Source organism: Pagrus pagrus (assembly GCF_965226575.1).
Source record: "Pagrus pagrus genome assembly, chromosome: 8".
Taxonomy (NCBI): Eukaryota; Metazoa; Chordata; class Actinopteri; order Spariformes; family Sparidae; genus Pagrus; species Pagrus pagrus.
Genome location: NC_140192.1, coordinates 32,911,610 through 32,929,410, shown reverse-complemented (window position 1 = coordinate 32,929,410; position 17,801 = coordinate 32,911,610). Strand labels below are relative to the sequence as shown.

At 42.8% G+C, this 17,801-nt stretch overlaps 1 protein-coding gene across 3 annotated transcripts in view; it reads left to right on the top strand.

Annotated features, from left to right (window-relative positions):
- Window positions 1-17,801, top strand: part of pias2 (protein inhibitor of activated STAT, 2) — a 105,957-nt gene that overhangs the window by 51,282 nt on the left and 36,874 nt on the right. The gene's annotated exons all lie outside the window — the stretch shown is intronic.

Sequence of the window (17,801 nt, the reverse complement as noted above, 5' to 3'; positions counted from 1 at the left end):
TCATGGACCTGAATTAAAAATGCAATTAATTGATTAATTAATAATGGATTAATTAATTATAAATGTTCATACAATATATTTACACAGTACACAAATACAGATACATACCATTGGGCTGTCGTCCAGATGCTTGCTTGGAAGACACTCCTTTTGAGATGTTGATCCAAAGCATCACTCGTTGGGGGAATTCTCTCCACATCCCTAGTCTTCTGTGAGAATAGCCTCATTCGGAGAAGATTAACATCAATCTCTTCATTTGAGTCATTGGAATATAGCCGACAGACAAATTTTGCCGCCACTTCTTTCATCCTTGGTGATGTTCGAGTGTCGACGATGGTTGCAAATTCCTCCATGAAGAATGGCACTTTGTGCATCAACTTGCAGCAGGATCGCTTGCCCTTGAACTTAAAAGATGTGCTGTCTGATTCAGTGAATGCATGGAAGAGAGCCATGGCTTTGCATGTAGGGGTTTGGGTCCAGGTTTGTGGTGATTGTGTTCAGGGATATCATTCTGGTTGTCTTTCCAGCTTTAAAGGAAATCCAGATTTCTGCAGCCGCACTCACAGCCTTGATGTGATGGAAATTACTCAGAAGGATTACAACCACATCTGTGTCTCCAGTATGCACCAACCCAAGTGATGATGTTTGGAGGGCATGGAGGAGATGTACTCAGACACGAGTGTCAGCTTCCTCATGGTTGGACCGCTGGCAACATGGTGGACTTGATCAGCTGCAGTGATGTAGACATCCTTGTCATCTGGGAACTGTCCATCTGCTAACAACTTATTTGAAAGGAATGAGAACAGCCCCTTCTTGTTGTCAACGTGTGCCAGAAACTTCTGCCAATCTCCTGGGATTTTGGCCATACCAGATACATGTTGTTGGGTGCCTGTTCCTCACTTTTCCCTTATGCCTCCTTTGATTGTTAGTTCACGATACTGGTCCCAGATGATATCTACTCTTGTTGATCGTTTTAAGTCATGGTGAACTCTTGGGCAGAATACCTTGTCGAAATATGAGTCAAAGGTCTTCCCTTGGACAGTTGTACCAGGAAGAGAATGTATCAGCACACCACCATCAATGACAATGAAGTCATAAACACCTGGCGCAACTCACTTCTCATCGATAGAGATGTTGCTACTCTTACCAGCTTCCATGATGTATACCAACAAATCTGACTTGGTGCAAAAGTTGAGTGCTCCTTCAGATGACAATGCAGTCATGGGGAAGATTCGTGACAAAAGAACCCTTCCAAATCCCCCCCACGGCTGTCTAGCACAATAAAAGCTTTCCCATAAAGCTCAGTATGATGTTTGAAGTGCTGCATTCTCAGCTTATTTACGGTCTTGGTGTACTGCTTTTCTCCCATAGACTCAAGTTGGTGGACAGATACAGCAGCAGATGCAGACTCACACACCTTGTTGTCCAATGTAACCAGGTCTTTACCAACCTCCTCAAACGGATTTCCATTGCTCAGCAGCACCTCCATCAGGTCTTTAACATGCCGTTGAAATCGAAGCTGAGATGCAGATCCTTCCTCGTGATGAGGACGTTCTTCCCAATATTCGTTTTCATCTACAGTGATAAACTGCTCAATGACATGGCTGATTTCTGGGCCAGTCACAACCCAACGCTTCAACATTTCAGGGTTCTCTGTCAGACCAATTATGCCACCAACTCCTTTCACCCTTTTGTTGGCCTGCTCGTGTGCTTGATCAATGGTATGGATGGATGAGAAATGAGAAATGCCGATTGCTTCAGGTTATTGTCCAGTGTCCCCCCTTAAACTCTGCCTGGATGGTATCTGGGAGCCCTTCCATGTCTCTAATAAAGACTGGAATCCACCTGGCATAATTTTGGTGATCAAGAGCAAAGAACAGAGGCACAAGCTTCTGCAGGGTAATGACCATGAGCTTAAACTTCCTTTACCGATGTGCCCGGATAAACATGAATATGATCTGTTGGTACTTGTGTACAAGCACCCAAAATTTGAATGTTGGGCTCTCTTCGGAAACTTCCTCGATCCAGTCCTTAAAGCTATGGTCTACGATTTGAAAGATTTGTCATTATTATTAACATTATTTAGATGGTGGTTATGGTCCAATAGTACCACCTACACAATGTGAAGAGTAAAAGGAACCAAATAAATCCATTCTCTCTAGCGCCTGTAAAACTGAAAAAAAATTGACCGCATGGCTCCTATTGGATCAATTTTCCGATCCAATCCCCTCGCTCACTCTCCTGCTCCTGCTCACGTCTGGTCCCGACCCACTTCCGCATTTGAAACTACAAGTGGACAAGAGGTTTGTTTTGCCCTGAGCAGTTCAGCTGCCTCTGCTTGCCCCACCGACAAAGAGTCAAAGAAAGAAGGTCTGTCACTGAAAAAACACAAAGCGGAGATGTGAAATAAAGAGGGCTCAAACCTGAATAAACATCGGGTCATCATTTGAACGGTGGCGAAAGGTCCGTGAAGATATGGACCCGATGCTGATACAGCGGAGTTTCTGTTGAGCAGGTAATCTTTCGTCTTTATTGTGGATGTTGTGACACAGATAACTTTCATGCTGATGCTGGCTTATGACTGTGAAAGCTGCCGTTAGTTTGTTTCTGTGTTATTAGATGGTGTCGAGACAATTTCTGTATTGTCAACACTTGTTTATTTGTTCGACGGAGACGTTAGCCTCTATGTTAGCATTGTAAGCTAACAACAAGCTAATATTGCTATCATGTTTACACCAAATCAGCCTATTTATTTGCTCGTGGCAGCTAAATGAAGCAGCAAGTAATGCAAGTAAGATGAATGAATGGATGATTGAAACCCCAACACGAAGTGGAGGGGTTTCGGATTTATTTCCAGATTTTTATTTTATTTGTCCGGATTTATTTCTCCATAACAACCTCTCGCCCGGTCACTACTCAACTGTTTTGCTGATCCTCCTCCCGGTCTTGTCCATTTGTTTTCAACGAAGCCTTTGCTAAATCAATATGATGGATTATCATATAGGCGTTACGATGTGTGTATTTGTGTGTCTTATCTGTCATAAACAAGAGATTACGGTTTACGGCACGTTTGTATCCCGGTCTGGTGCTACTCAGACAACAGCTGGGACACAGCTGGTCCGAGGCTAATGCAGGTTTATTTTTCAGCCACAATGTGGAAGCGATCGTTGTGATTAAAGCTGACGGCAGAATCCGTCTCTCGGCCCTCAATAACTTTTAGAAGTGGCTAACTTAGCTGTTGATAAATAGTAACTTATTACGTAGCTGTAACGTAACATAGCTGTAACATGCTAATGACGTTACGCTAGCTTGGCTATGGAGCTTAGCTGTGGACATTGTAATGACTTACAAGATTTACATGAGTTTCAACGTGCATTATAATAACTTTACCTGTGAATCCGACATCGTTACTCCGCATTCAAAGCTGTCGCTGTATTTGGTTTCTGCCGGCCGACTTGTTGCTCTTGTTGCTTGTTGCGGGAGGGGATGTGTCGTGTGAGGCTCCGAGGGGAGAGCGATACGAGCTCAGAGGGGAGGGATTAGGGAGCACAGAGGGGAGGGGTGCGTGTGTGTGTGGGGGGGGGTGCTTTTTTCAAATCTTTCCCAGATCGTAGACCATAGCTTTAAGGGCCATCTTGGTCCCACTGTCCTAGTATGCTCGCTTCAGAAGGCTGTAAAGAACTACAACAGTAACTTGATGGGCATATCTCGTTCTCATTACATTGGAGGCTTTCAGAAGTGATGTGCCAGCTGCTTCTGACTTTACCAGCCAAGCTTCCTTCAATGCTTCAGGCCACCCAGACCCATGCAGGAGATCTCCCATGGTGCTCCACAAAGCCATTTCAATGTGAAGCCCACCTAGCATCACCACAAACTTGTCTTCTCAAAAGATTTCAGGGAAGGTCCACTGAATTTTCTTTGCGAGGGTGTAGAGTGGTTGGTCGACAACTAGTTGCACTAGTCCCATTCCATGCCCAATCATTTCTGGGGTGGCTGCTTTCTCATGGAAAAGTGGAAGGAGGGCTTCAATGCTTTTTTCTGGTTGTCCAACAGTATCTGATCGAGCAGCATGAATCGAAGACCACATTGCTGGAGTGCCATTTTCTGTATCAGAATCCACACATAGGGTATCATGAACCGCAGCCATCCATTCCTGTTCATGCTGTTTCTCCATGTCAGATGAACTAGTTGCCACTGGCTGCACAACTTTTACCTGAGGTTGGGTGACTAGATTTTGGCCCACATCAGGTACAAATGTATATGAGTGAGGCAGGATTGGTTCACGGCTGCCTGCTTCTGTTTTCTGCGAGTTTATGCATAGACATTCTTGGTCCAATCCAGGCTTCTGTGTTGTAGGAAACTGAAAAAGCGAAATCCCAGTTCCATGGAAGGATGAGGTAGCAGTATGTGATGTGGGATTATGATCCAGCTTATCCAGGGCTGCAACTGTGAATATGCACTGACGTAAATTTGTAGGACAAACTATATCTGCGTTGTTCCTTGTCTCCAATAGCCTTTGCAAAGCTAGCTTCAATGCTGAAGACCTTCTTATATGACATGCTCAGATTATATTTGTGTAGGAGTTCGACCAACTTCTTGCTTCTTGTCTGCGAATGCAGTTCGAGGGCCAGGAACACTTCAAGTGGAGGCTCACAATTCAAGTTTGAGGAAAGAGAAGTCATATTTAGCATGGCCATCTGACTCTCAGAGTATCTCCCGAGAATTCTCTTGTTCGGGTGATGATTTCTGCAAGGAGATCACGGAAGAAATACTTCATACGTCGTGGAACTGATGATTCTTTGCAGTCTTTGGGAAATGAACCATCAAACCTGAATGGAGTGTCGTGATTCAAAACGACTTTTCTGAGAATGGATGCTGCCATAAGTGATGTATGTGCTTCCTCTTCTGGTGTTTGAGATGCAACTGATATGATCTTCCTAGCAGTCTTTGAACAAAAGATAAAAACTCAGTCACGGGTACCTTTCTCTTCTGCCAAATCCGGAAAGTATTTGAGGACTGTTTTCTTTAGGCGTGTCCGGTTCACAGTCTTCTGGATTCCATGTTGTTCCAATCTCTCTGTCATCATATCGGTCAGATCTTGTAATGCAAAGATGTTGCGACCTCCAGCAATTTCTTCCTGTATGGATTGGAGCAACTCATTTTCTGCTGTGACTTCAAAGTCTTCACTAGCTGTATCTCGTTTACAAATCACATTGTAATGGCGGTTGAACCCTGTGTAGCAATTGCGATGATACTTGGCCTCAATAGCGACAAGATCTCCCTCTGAAAGGATTGCCACAATACGATCTTCCCCCAGTGCAACTGCCTTGTCATGTATCTGATGGGATAGTTCTACCTTCTGGAAAGAATGGTCTGCTGCATTTGTTTCATCACCACAGAAGATACATATATTATCGTTTTTTTGCATTGTCAAGTGTTGTTGGCTGGTAAAGCTTACGACAGGTTTTGTGCCAGGCAGCACGATTCTGATGCATGGATTCTTCATCTGGAAGTTCTACATCTGGGTGGGGAGCAGCACCAATTGCTCTGAACTGACGTGCAAGGCTGATAATTTCTGTGTATGCTCCCTCTCTACGACTGACAATTGGATTAGCAAGAGGGCAAACAAGTTTTTCCTCTGTTTGTTTTTGGCGCAGAATGCATAGCTGCCATTTTGTTGTCCCAGCCATCTCATAATACCTGTTAGATTTTCTCTTTCTCCCTTTTAGGGTTAGTTCAGCAGTAACAGTAAAAGAAGGAATACTTAGTTTTTATGTTCATTGCAACTTATGCAGTCACTTCAAAAAACAGTACCATGAGAACTTATCCAGTAAAGAGCCAAGTGGTTCACTGAATTGTGATCACTGAGGGACATCAATTAAAAATGCATGATGGAATTACTGTATTCATCAGGCATTTATTCACTCTTCCTACATGGACTGAATGGACTTTGCAAATGAGGCAAACAGACGAATGAACGTAATGCCTGTAACATCTGGCCAGGGACAATGGATGAAAATTAGCCTTAATGGCTAACTCTGGCTCACTTGCAGTTTTTTTTCTGTTGATCAGTGTTGCACTGTCCCTGTCAAATAAACCAATAAATATCAAGCAGTAGAAAAGAGAAAATAAGGAAATAAGGAATAGAAGATAAATAACTAAAGAGCATGAAATGTAAGATTGTTAAATATTCTTGACATACATTAGGCCTATACCAAATTACTGTATGTGAAATGGAATAAATAATAAACACCTTCCCTTATTCACAATACTCAGGACATTCTCTTAAGTTACTATAGCTATTAATATAATTAATTTAAAAAAGGTATGAAAACTGGTAGCCACCTTAGATTTTTGCCATACCATATTTTTCAAAACTTCCATATTTTAGCAACAGTTGATTCCCCACATAGTACTGACTTGCAATAGCAATAAAAATAATATTACATAGCAAATGTAAGAAAATTAAGACCTTTTTTAAAAATTCATAATTCAGATTTTGGCCATTTTAGAAAATGGGCCAAAAAACTATTTTCTTTCAATCTGGTTTCTTGGCCCTCAGACCAAAATTGTTCTATAGACCCTTATCTTCAATTTAGAAGAGAAAACAAAACTTAAGCGTCAATTTGAAATGACTGAGTGCCTAGGCACCCCACTATTTTCACTACATCCATCATTGATTGCCATTATCGAAATAAACTTTTTCACAGCCTTCTATGTAAATGCATGAGAACCACAAAATACTGCAAGCTGTTTCAATTGTAATCACTTGCAATTGTAAATTGCATCACATTTATGGTGCCTTGGTCCTTAAACCTGCAATATGTGAAATTTTACCTGGAAAAGGCCTGGGGGAATGCTGCAAATTAATTGAGTACAAGAGATAGTGTGGATTGCCATTGGCAATAACAGTTGAAGTCAGAAGTTTCCATACAATTAGGTAGACGTCATTACAACTCATTTTTAACCACTCCAAAGATTCCAATCATAAATGGTAAATGGACTTGCATACAGTGCTTTTCTAGTCTACTGCCTAATTTACATCACTGGTCACATTCATCCATTTATTAGGGCTGGGCGATACCACAAAATGTGGTTTCGATCCGATACCAAGTAATACAATACTAAATATTTAGGGAATCACCTTGGTAAAAAACCCAAATAATTAGGTCCATAGCCTATGATAGACTACACATAACTGAAATATAGAAAACATATAGTATATAGTATGTGCACAACGCCTGAGCTGTGCACATGACACGGCAACAACACTGCAGTGGAGAAGCAAAATGTAGGCTGACCTGTGTTCACGACAACAGTACGTTTTTAGACAGCTCTATTCATTGATGAAATACAAATGTATAGATGCAACTTAGAAGAGAGAAACTGAAACTTATACCTCTGTATCAATCCAATTGTTAGAATCGATCTTCAAAGGAGAACAGAGTATCAGTAGTATCACTATTTTAGGATTGATCCGCCCACCCCTACCATTTATACACACAGAGGCTGCCATCCAAGATGCTGAGTTGCTTATTAAGAGTGATATAGCATTTCATGACTAAAGTGCACCACAATATTTCTATACTGTTCACGACATTAGAACCCTCTGATAGGCTAATTAACATCAATCAATTTGAGGGGAACGTGTGTGTATTTAAAGGCCGACTTCAAACTCAGTGCCTCTTTACTAGACATTGTGAGAAAATAATAATAGTAATAAAAACAAACAACAAACCATTGTGTACAAGTAGAAACACGTTGGGACCATGTACAGTGGGTACTAGTTTCATTTGGAGGATTTCACGCGTGAGTCACGGGAGAGTCACGCAGATTTTTTGTGGAGGAGTAATTGTGTTTTCACCAGAAGCTGCAATGTGCCCAAACAACCGCCAGGTGGCATCTGTGAGCAGCAGGACGCCTCCATAAGACAGCAGCACGGAGCAGTGAACACAAATGGGGAATGCAATATAATAATAATACAGCATGGGCGAGCGGTCATAATAAGCTATAAATGCAGTGCATGCCCAAGCCCTTCAATAAAAATAATTGAAAATATTAATCTGGCAGTGTGTTCAATTATACAATACCTTAGTTCTACTGTTTTGGTCTTAAATCCGTGCCTAATCTGTCCCGTTTGGTTGCGAAAAACTGGAAAGCTTACAGCTTGTTTCGCGCATGCGCACTGTGACACCGAGTAGTACAGTTACTGCTAGAGGCTGTGTTTACTGTACAGTAGATGAGCATTTTGAATGGCAAAAAAGCTGTCAGTGAAGCAGCTTATCTGCCAACGTGCATGCACAAAACTGACTTGTTTGAATTGTTCAGCGGGAAACTGTCAGTGGTTCATTTCATCGTGTAGCCTGGTCAAAATGAGTGAAAATATTAATTCTATTCAGTCTTTGCGTTCAGTGCCGTTTTCGCGGAGAACTTTTGAGGAAAAGAAAACTATAATTTCAAGTGGATGCCGCGGTAGAAGTGAAACTCATACGGCCCGACCCCCCCCTCCCGTCAAACGATCCGGTCTGACAGTGACATATTGCCTGTTCATTCATGAAAACCATCTCGAAACACACTCAGTCAAACAAGGTGGGGAATGAGAAATCTGCGGCGCTACTAGCCTAGTTCGCTCATTTTAAAAACACACCGGCAGCAGCGCCTACTGATCTGAGACGTGTCACGTGAGTTACTGTAAATGCTGTGTGGAAAACCAGCTGTGGTCTGTGATTGAGGTGCAGACGGGTGAGTTTGGAGCTGACGAGAGGATCGCGCTGACGACCGTTTCGTTACATTTTTCTAATTGAAAAACTATACAACTGGCATTTAGATGATGTTCTGCATAAAAAAACAAGTGAAATAATAACAATTTGGTTTTAGTAATCAACCGCTTATAGTGATCAAATGTACTCTGGACCAACGTGATCGCTATAAGCGGTTTCCACTGTAGTAGTTAAAAACCATATTATATTTTTTATTAATAAATAAATACCCCCCTTACGGGCGCGCATGGTATTGACACTTAAGCATGACCACAGTAAAAGGTCACCGCTTGCCACTGTAATACAGTAGGCTATAGTTTTTCAATGAGACAAATGTAACGACGGCAGCTACAGTATACGTCTCACTCTCTTTTTTCGGTCCTCAGTCTCGTCAGCTCCAAACACACCCGTCTGTGTTTTTAAAATGAGCGAACTACTGTACAGTAGTGCCGCAGATTTCTCATTCCCCACCTTGTTTGATTGAGTGTTGCTGGATGATTTCTCATGAATGAACGGGCAATAGCCTGTGTCACTTTCGGGCTGGGCGATAAAACATAGGATATCCTGAAATAACTTTTCCTCGATAGAAATAGGCAACAAGACGCGGCCGATACAAAGTTGATAGGTTTCATTCATCCATGTTTTGACAGACAACACAAATAGCCAGTGATAATGAGACCGGTGACACTGTCAGCCAGCCGGCCTGTACTGCGAAGGAATCCAGCTCAAAACCTCAAGCCCTGGTCGGAGTTAACACGGTACTACGAAGCTGGTTATCAACTCAGCCTCATGCTCTGTTCGAGTTCACATCAAAGGAAGCGTGTGTGTGTTTTATTGAAAGCGAGGCTGGGTGTGTGTATGAAAATCGCCTGGGTTGCTGTTACCAAGGATACAGAAATAAAAGTAACGAAGCTCCGGACAGAGTTGCGGTGATTGTATCCACTTTATGATAGGCTACATTATGAAAACACATGAGTCTATCACAACAAGGGATTTTCCAGATCAAATCCGTTGGATTATCACACTGATTATCCATACGAGAGGTAGACTGCCGGTTCTCACGGCCCGGCCAATAGTTTTTTTTTTTTTTTTTGAGGGTGTGTGTGTGCCGAGCGGACCCGTTTAGAGAGACACGCGTCTGTATGGGACAGGCTTTTATTTAATTTAGAACAAACTTTATGCTCAGTAAAAATGGAAAATATATAGTCTAATATAATAAAATGGTTCTGTTGTTTGTATCTCTGACCAATAGGTGTGCTTGTAATAATTGCTGTGACGACAGCTGGACACAATGTAACACATTAGCGACACATTAGCATCCTCCATTTATCTCTGACCAATGGGTGTGTTTGTGGATACTTCACTCAAGTACATTGTCAGACAAAAGTCCTGCCCCCCACAGTACTTCACACAGCTGTTTGCTTTGAACAGAAAAACCGGTTCCTACAGTAGCTCTCCTCACACTTTTCACTTCATAAGTGAAGAAATTTCGTCGTGTTTCATGTAATAAATTTCACATGTAAGGGGAGCTGAACATACAGCCTCCATTCAGAACTCCAAGACACATGTGCCAGACGCACAGAGGCATGCGTAAAACACAGATTGCGACCACTTCATGATGTTTAGTTATTTTTTTTAGTTCATTTTCGTTTCTTTTGGATTTTTGTGCGTATTACTGAGCCGTTTTGGTCCATGTTTGTAAGCCTTTTTTCCCCTGGATTATATTTTCTAAAGTTGCAACAATATAGTAATATAATATATATTGTTTTCGTTTAATTTCGTTAAGTAAAAATCAATCAATCCATTTTCTTTGAAACTATGAGATTGTAGAGCACCTAAAAACCAAAGCACCAGTTCACTGTAGCGATTTTCATACACCAGAGGCGATTGCTCTAAGACTGCAAGGGAAGCTCAGCTTCCCCTAAAATGTCACCCAAAAAAAAAAAAAAGTGGTGAAATATGTACTGCTGTGTGTACATTTCATTGACTAAATACGCGCTAGAAAGCCTTCATCTTTTGTTCAGAATCATTCATCCCCGCAGCGCCACAGCGCTTTACACAGTCGGACGCTCAGCTTCTACTGACTTCAATGGGGAAGCGTAGAGCGGGTTGTTCCACTGCAGCGAAACTAGACGCTCATTGGAGAAATGCTGGGCTTTGTCCCGCCCATCGGACGCTCAGCGTCTCTGGGGGTCTATGGGGCAGTGGGCTGGCCCGGACACTTGGCTTCTGCATGATGATTGGATGAGCTGTCTGAGGCGGAATCCTTTTTTGATTGACAGCTAAATGAGCGTATCAGCGATCTTGAAGAATAAACATCCACCGGAGCATTTTCCAAGTTTTTCATTCTGTTGTTTTGAACTGATCCGGAGACTTTACTGATCCCCAGCAATTGTGTCTTTGTTAAAAACGACTAGCGTTGTGTTTGGCGACTCTGTTCTGTCACTCTGCGGTTTCTTTCCCCAACGAGCAGCGGCAGCTGCGGAGCTTCTCCCCCCGTCACTCACACTCACACTCACAGGCGGTCACACTTCACAGTAGCCTAAAAATGAGCTTCCCCTCCTTGAAAGACCAGCAGTCGCCACTGGACATACACACACCCAGTCTCGCTTTCAATAAAACACACTCGCATTCTATTACAATCAGTGAAATATATGAAAACACAATTTAAAAAATGACAGTTGGTGTTGCTCTAGTTTTTTGTTTGGATAAGCTTCATATTTAAAAGCGCAATGTTCAACTGTCAGAAATTAAAAGCAGCCTCCTCTTGTTATATTTGCAGCAACACTGTTGCTTCAGGCTGTGATCAGCTTTTTTGTATCGCTCGTAGCCTACTTTCCATTAAAACAACCTGCTGCTCTTGGCTGAAATCAGCCCGTTGTGGCTCCATTCTACGATTAAAGTAGTATCAACAAAGTCACTGTTAACAAAATCAACATCTAATCTGTCCCTTCAAATTGTGTGTTTGGAGCAGCTGCAGACAGATGTGCATGAATGCTCCGCTCGTGAGTCCAGCCGCATCGGGTCCAGGCTGCTGGCACGAACGAAGCAGCTTAGAAACTGTTTAAACGAACGATCGTGGGCTATAAGTGGATTGTTACATTCACGAGAACTTGCAGAAAATAGATATGAGACAATTTGCTCAAACTTGGAGCCAGACCGGCCAGGCTACAGGAGAGATCAAAAATATGGAGGGGGCCAGGACCCCCATGAGAACCACTGATCCTGTTGAACATAACCACTGTGAAACAATAAAAAACAACAACATTGATCTGATTCACCGGCGTAGCGGTCCCTCTCTCCATTCATTCTCTAGCTCTCTCGACCACAGCTGCAAATGAAGTAGCCTATGGCCTATGAACAGCACCACTCTCCATTGCAGCTACGTTGTGGTCAAACGTGGAATTATCCCCAAATCTTTTGAGCTGCATTTCAGTACGATGCTTCCACCTAGTGGCTACAATGTGACCTACAATTTCACGCAACGCGTGAATCACGCTTTCCGTGAGGGAAACCTCCATTTGAAACTACTACCCACTGTATGGCTGACAATCTATATTGATCCTTTTGGCATCTGTTCTATTTCCTTGTGCCGCGAGTGAATCTGGCTAGAAAACTCACTGATGATCTATTAGAAATAGAGTCACTGCTGTTTATGAATGTGTTTTTATGTATTTATTCCTCAGATATGCGCAGCAGACATACAAACAGACATGGAATGCACAAAAATCGCCTTCCCGCTGATCATCACTTAAGTCTTTGGTTCTTTTACCTTCAGTGATGCAGAAAAAGCAACATCCTGTTTATCCAGGATCACATAAAAGGCTAGATATTATAAATATAAGAGGTTACTATCAGAGTTGGTAGTTGTAACACAGCATACTTTGACTGTTGAGTAGATTTTTTGTGAAAAACGATTACTTCGTTAAAATTGGATACATTCATGGTGCAACTTTTATTTATTATTTTCACTCATACTCTGGTAAGAGGCAAGTGGTCTGCTGGAACTCTGTTATCCTACCACAGCCACGCCTCCGCATGACTCTGTTCAAAGCAGGATAATGACTGAATCTACAGCAGAAGCATGGATTTCCAATAGCCCTAACTGCAAATATTTACAGAGGAATGAACAGTAGAACATCAGAATGTAGCTGACCCTGAGCTGACAGCAAGCATTAAGTGTGTCTGTTGTGTTTAATCGAATAATTTAAAACATATTCACTAGGGGTGTCACGATTCTCCAAATCCTCGATACGATTCAATTTTCGATTCTAAGGTCATGGTTCGATTCGATTCTCACAGGTTGCTATGCCATTTTTAGTCTAGACTTTTATGCAATATAATATCTGACCTTTGTTAGCAATGTACCACACTACATTGTCAAATGTAAAACATTTATTAACAACATAATGTAACAATAACTTATATCTTCAGTCAATTGGAAACTTAAACAACATAACCTGCCATCTAGTTTCTCTTTTGTAACTGCAGTCTTCTTCACAGAAGATGACATTCAAGTTCACAACAAAACAAACCAAAAAATAAAACAGCCTTGTCCATAGTCTTCTCTGAACAATTAAGTGTCTTAACAAACTATTTCCAAACAGTTGAACACAAGGTGCGTAAGGTGTGAGTGGGTGAGCGAGAGTGAGGGAGCGTGCGTACGTGTGGACAGTGAATAAATGGGAGAGGAAGGAGAAGCGAAAGAAGTAGCAGTAGTAGCGACAGCAATAAAGTGTACAATGTAGGCTACAGTTTGGCTGAATAAAGGCGACGGCTCCTCAAGATACAGCAAAGCTCCCTGGTATTATTTCCCGACCAGCTTAACACGTGAAAGGGGGTTCACCCCGAAGGTAAACATAAACTTCGGCCCTGGAGGAAATAATTTCCCCTGTGCTTCCCGACCACGGTCCGAGAGCCGAACAGGAATGGTGTAACACCATGCTATCGTTTGACTGGCTATAGCTAATAGCTACTGGCATAGCTAGTAGCTAAGTTAGAGGAGGTTGACTCGCAGCACTTCAACACGTGTGTTTTTTCCCCTTGGCAAGCCGACCGGACGTGACATGGGGGCGTGGCAGCATCGACGATTCTATCTTTTAATTCGAAGTTTGAGAATTAATTTCGATCGATTTCGATTTAAAATCGAAATCGTGACACCCTTGATATTCACACAGTATGTATATCATGCTTCAGAAGAGAGTAGAGGGGGGGGGGGGGCTGTGCGGACTGAGAGGGGCAGAAAGGTCTTGGAGACTGAGGAAGGAGAGGGCGACAACGCGTACTCAGGTTCACAAAAAATCTCTTGGGTGAAGCAAGATCTGGTAGACTAATCAGCCCTAAAGAAGTTTTGGAGGAGTTTCTCACAGAGACCCACAGTGATGCACTTAGGGTCCAGGCTCTACTTGCTCACCCAAAGACTCCCGAGGAAGAGCTTGACACCATTGAGCCAACTTGGAGAGAGATCTGAGGAATCGTACAGAAAATCCTGATCAGCATCTGTTCCTGGACCATGTGGTATACCTTACAAGGTATATAAGAAATGGCCTATGCTACTTTACAGGCTATTGACGCTTTTGTGGAGGGTATGGACAAAAGGCACCATCCCATTGTTCTGGAAAAGAGCGGAGGGCTGCTTTGTGCCAAAGGGTACGGACTCCTGTGAAATTGGCCACTTCTCTGTCCTGGCCAAAAGGATGACTGCATGCATCGTCACGAACAAGTACATTGCAGGAGTGCAGAAGGGCTGAATCTAAGGCTTTTCTGGGTGCCTCAACCAGCTGATCTGGGAGGACAAGGAGGGTAAAGGCAACCTGTCAGATGTATGGCTTGACTCGGCAAATGCATACAGATCAATTTTAAAATTAAAGACCCTTTCACCACTCAGTGGCAAAATCTGGAAAATGGAATTGTAACAGGCTCCACCATCTCGCCCATCCTGTTCATCATGGGAATGAATCTGCTCATAGCAGCAACAGGGAAGGAAACAAGTTGGGCGATAATGGAATCTGGCATTCGACAGCCTCCAATTAGGGACTTTATCGATGACCTCACCAAAATGACTTCATCTCATGTACAAGCAAGGTGGATCCTGAGGGCACTTGACGATGTGGTAACATGGGCAAAAATGAAATTCAAACCCAGAAAGTCAAGAATCATGGTCATCAGAAACGGAAAGGTGACCAGTAGGTTCCAGCTCCAAGTCCAGGGAAGGACTATACCATCTGTTGAGGAAAGTCCAATAAAGTGCCCTGGGAAGTGGTATGATGCCTAGCTCTCTGACAGAAGCAATGTATCCCAGATGGAGAAGTGGGCAGATGAGTGGCTGAGGAAGATCGAGGGATCTGGTCTACCAGGAAATTTTAAGGCCTGGATCTTCCAGCATGGTCTCCTACCAAGACTCACGTGGCTACCCATAGTCTATGAGAAAACCGATGACATCAGTGGAAGGTGTTGAGAGGTGAGTGAACAAGCACCTTTGCAAGTGACTCCGCATTCCTCCAAGCTTCCTCCAAGCTTGTTTTATCTCCTTGTTTTAATTTCTTATTTTCATTGCTTTTTATTGCGTGGCTATTATTATTTTATTATTTTTACTCATGTTTTATGTCTTTTAATTTATTTTTTGTATTTTTATGTAATTTTGGGCCTTTCTTCTGTACAGCACTTTGGTCAACTTTGGTTGTGTAAAAGTGCTTAACAAATAAAGTTGGATTGGATTGGAAGCTTCATATCAGTAGGGCTATACATACGGCCTTGTCCAGTTACAGCTACCCCTGTCATAAGTGGTGGAAGAGTTCAAGGTCGCAAAGCATAGGTCTGTGATCATGTTCTGTGACTCTAGCCATGCAAAGGTCAGGGGTGCAGGCATCACTACAAGATCAGCGGAGAGCATGCTGAAGCTGAAGGACGTCATTGGAAACCTGTGCATGGGCAGGCAAGGATTTGGAACCACGCATTTCCAGCAGTTTAACTGCACAGATGGTCTTAGAGCAGGGAAGAGGGAAGAAGGCATCAGACCCATTCGAAAGCAGTCCCATCCATCCAGTCCATCAGGGAGGGGGGGAGAAACCACCAGCCTCCAAGAAGACAAACAAAAGCGTCTTGCAGACAGCCCAATCATGGGAGATGAGTGTAGACTTCGGAAGGAAAATGCACTATTCCCAGGTCATCCCAACATCCTGAGGTCCGACCTAGTCATGTGGTCTGAGAAGGCAAAGGAGATCATCCTGTCCTGTGGGAAGACGGTTGTGATGAGGCCTAGGTGAGGAAAGTTGGGAAGTACCAGGACCTGGTCCAACAGTGCAGGGACAAAGGCTGCCAAGCCTAGCTTTTCGCCATCATAGTTGGCTGCAGAGGATTTCTGGCATAGTCTCTAAGGAACGCACTCATCGATCTGAAAATAGCAGGGAGGGAGAGGAAGGCAGCTGCACACAGGCTGAAGGAAGCAGCAGAGAGAGCCTCATGTTGGCTCTGGAGCAGGAGGGAGCAGTGTTGAGACTAACGCCGTTAGAATAAACGCGATTACGTAACGCCGTTACATTCCTCTGTAATTTGTAATCTAATTAATTACTTTATCCAGCGTTACTAACGCCGTTTCCGTTACTAACATGACTTGTGTTGCCGTTACTAAAATCGGGGCCCCAGCGCGATCATGGTAAAAAAAAAAAAAGCCTGCAGCCAGCATGAGTTCTAGGCTATTGTTTTTTCTTTTCTTCCTTTCCTCCTCCTCACTTCATAAGCGGGCTGCAGAGTAGAGAGCACACTAGTACAACACGGTTTCGATAAATACCAAGGATAAGACAGGTCATGTTTTGCGGATATGGAACAAGGAAGTAACTGACTTGACGATGTATAGCTGCGTGACATCATTGACGAATCCTTGTAGGAGTTTATTTTACACACAAACCGACGTAGCTTCTGTGCGGCGCACACACACAACTTTCGACCGGTAAAACCAAAGTGATAGACAGAGAAGAAATGGCGAGTACAGAGGAGGAGGATAAAGTGGGAAAGTCGGCGTTTAGCAAGTGGAAATATAAACACTACTTCACCATCGTTGAATAAATTGAATAATTGAAGTTCATATCCCCCCCCCATGGCAAAGGATATTTGTTTAAGGTTAATTATCTCTCTATGCTGTTCTACTCTATGAAACTGGCGTGTGAAACATGCTTCTAAAAAGCCGAATTCTTTGACATATTACTTTGTTTTAGTAACGCAAAAATTACTTTTCCTAGTAATTAGTTACTTTTATAATAGAGTAATTGAGTTACTAACTCAATTACTTTTTTAAGAAGTAATTTGTAATTGTAATTAGTTACTTTTTCAAAGTAATTTGCCCATCACTGGGAGGGAGGTGTGAAAGTGTGACTGCCCATCACTGCAGACCCGCCAACTGGAGGATGTCGTGGTTCAGGGTCAAAACATCCAACCAAGGTTAGAGGCCACCTGACGACATCTTCTCCTGGCTGAAACCTGCAGTCAGAAGTGTTCGACTGAAGGAGTTAGTATCTACAGTAGATGCATCTAACAACTTGATATATTTGGTTTAATTCTAAATGCAGCACAAAACATGAGAGACAAAGGAACAACAAAAAAACAAAAAAACAAGACAGTATAAACAATGGAGACTGCAAGACAGGTATAGAAATAAACGAACAAGCAGACATTGGCATGTTATGTTATGGGTGTTGAAAGGCAGTTGTGTGTGTACTTCCGCTATTCTTAGCAGCAGCAGGTGTTGCGAAGCACCCCCTCAACATAGGACTGAATTTGAATGAAGGGCAGCACAGCGTTGCAGTGGTTAGTGCTGTTGCCTTGTCCAGGGTGTACCTTGCTGCTCGCCCAATGTTAGCTTGGACTGGCTCCAGCCCCAACACAACCCTACAATGTAAAGGGCTTATAGATAATAGATGTTTAAACGGGAGAGGGCTCACATGTACTAATATGCACATCTGGCTAGACTGACTATCCAAAACAAAAATCAGACAAGCTTGATAACCGCACAGACAGGGTTGACATCACTCCCTGCTCAGGACCTCT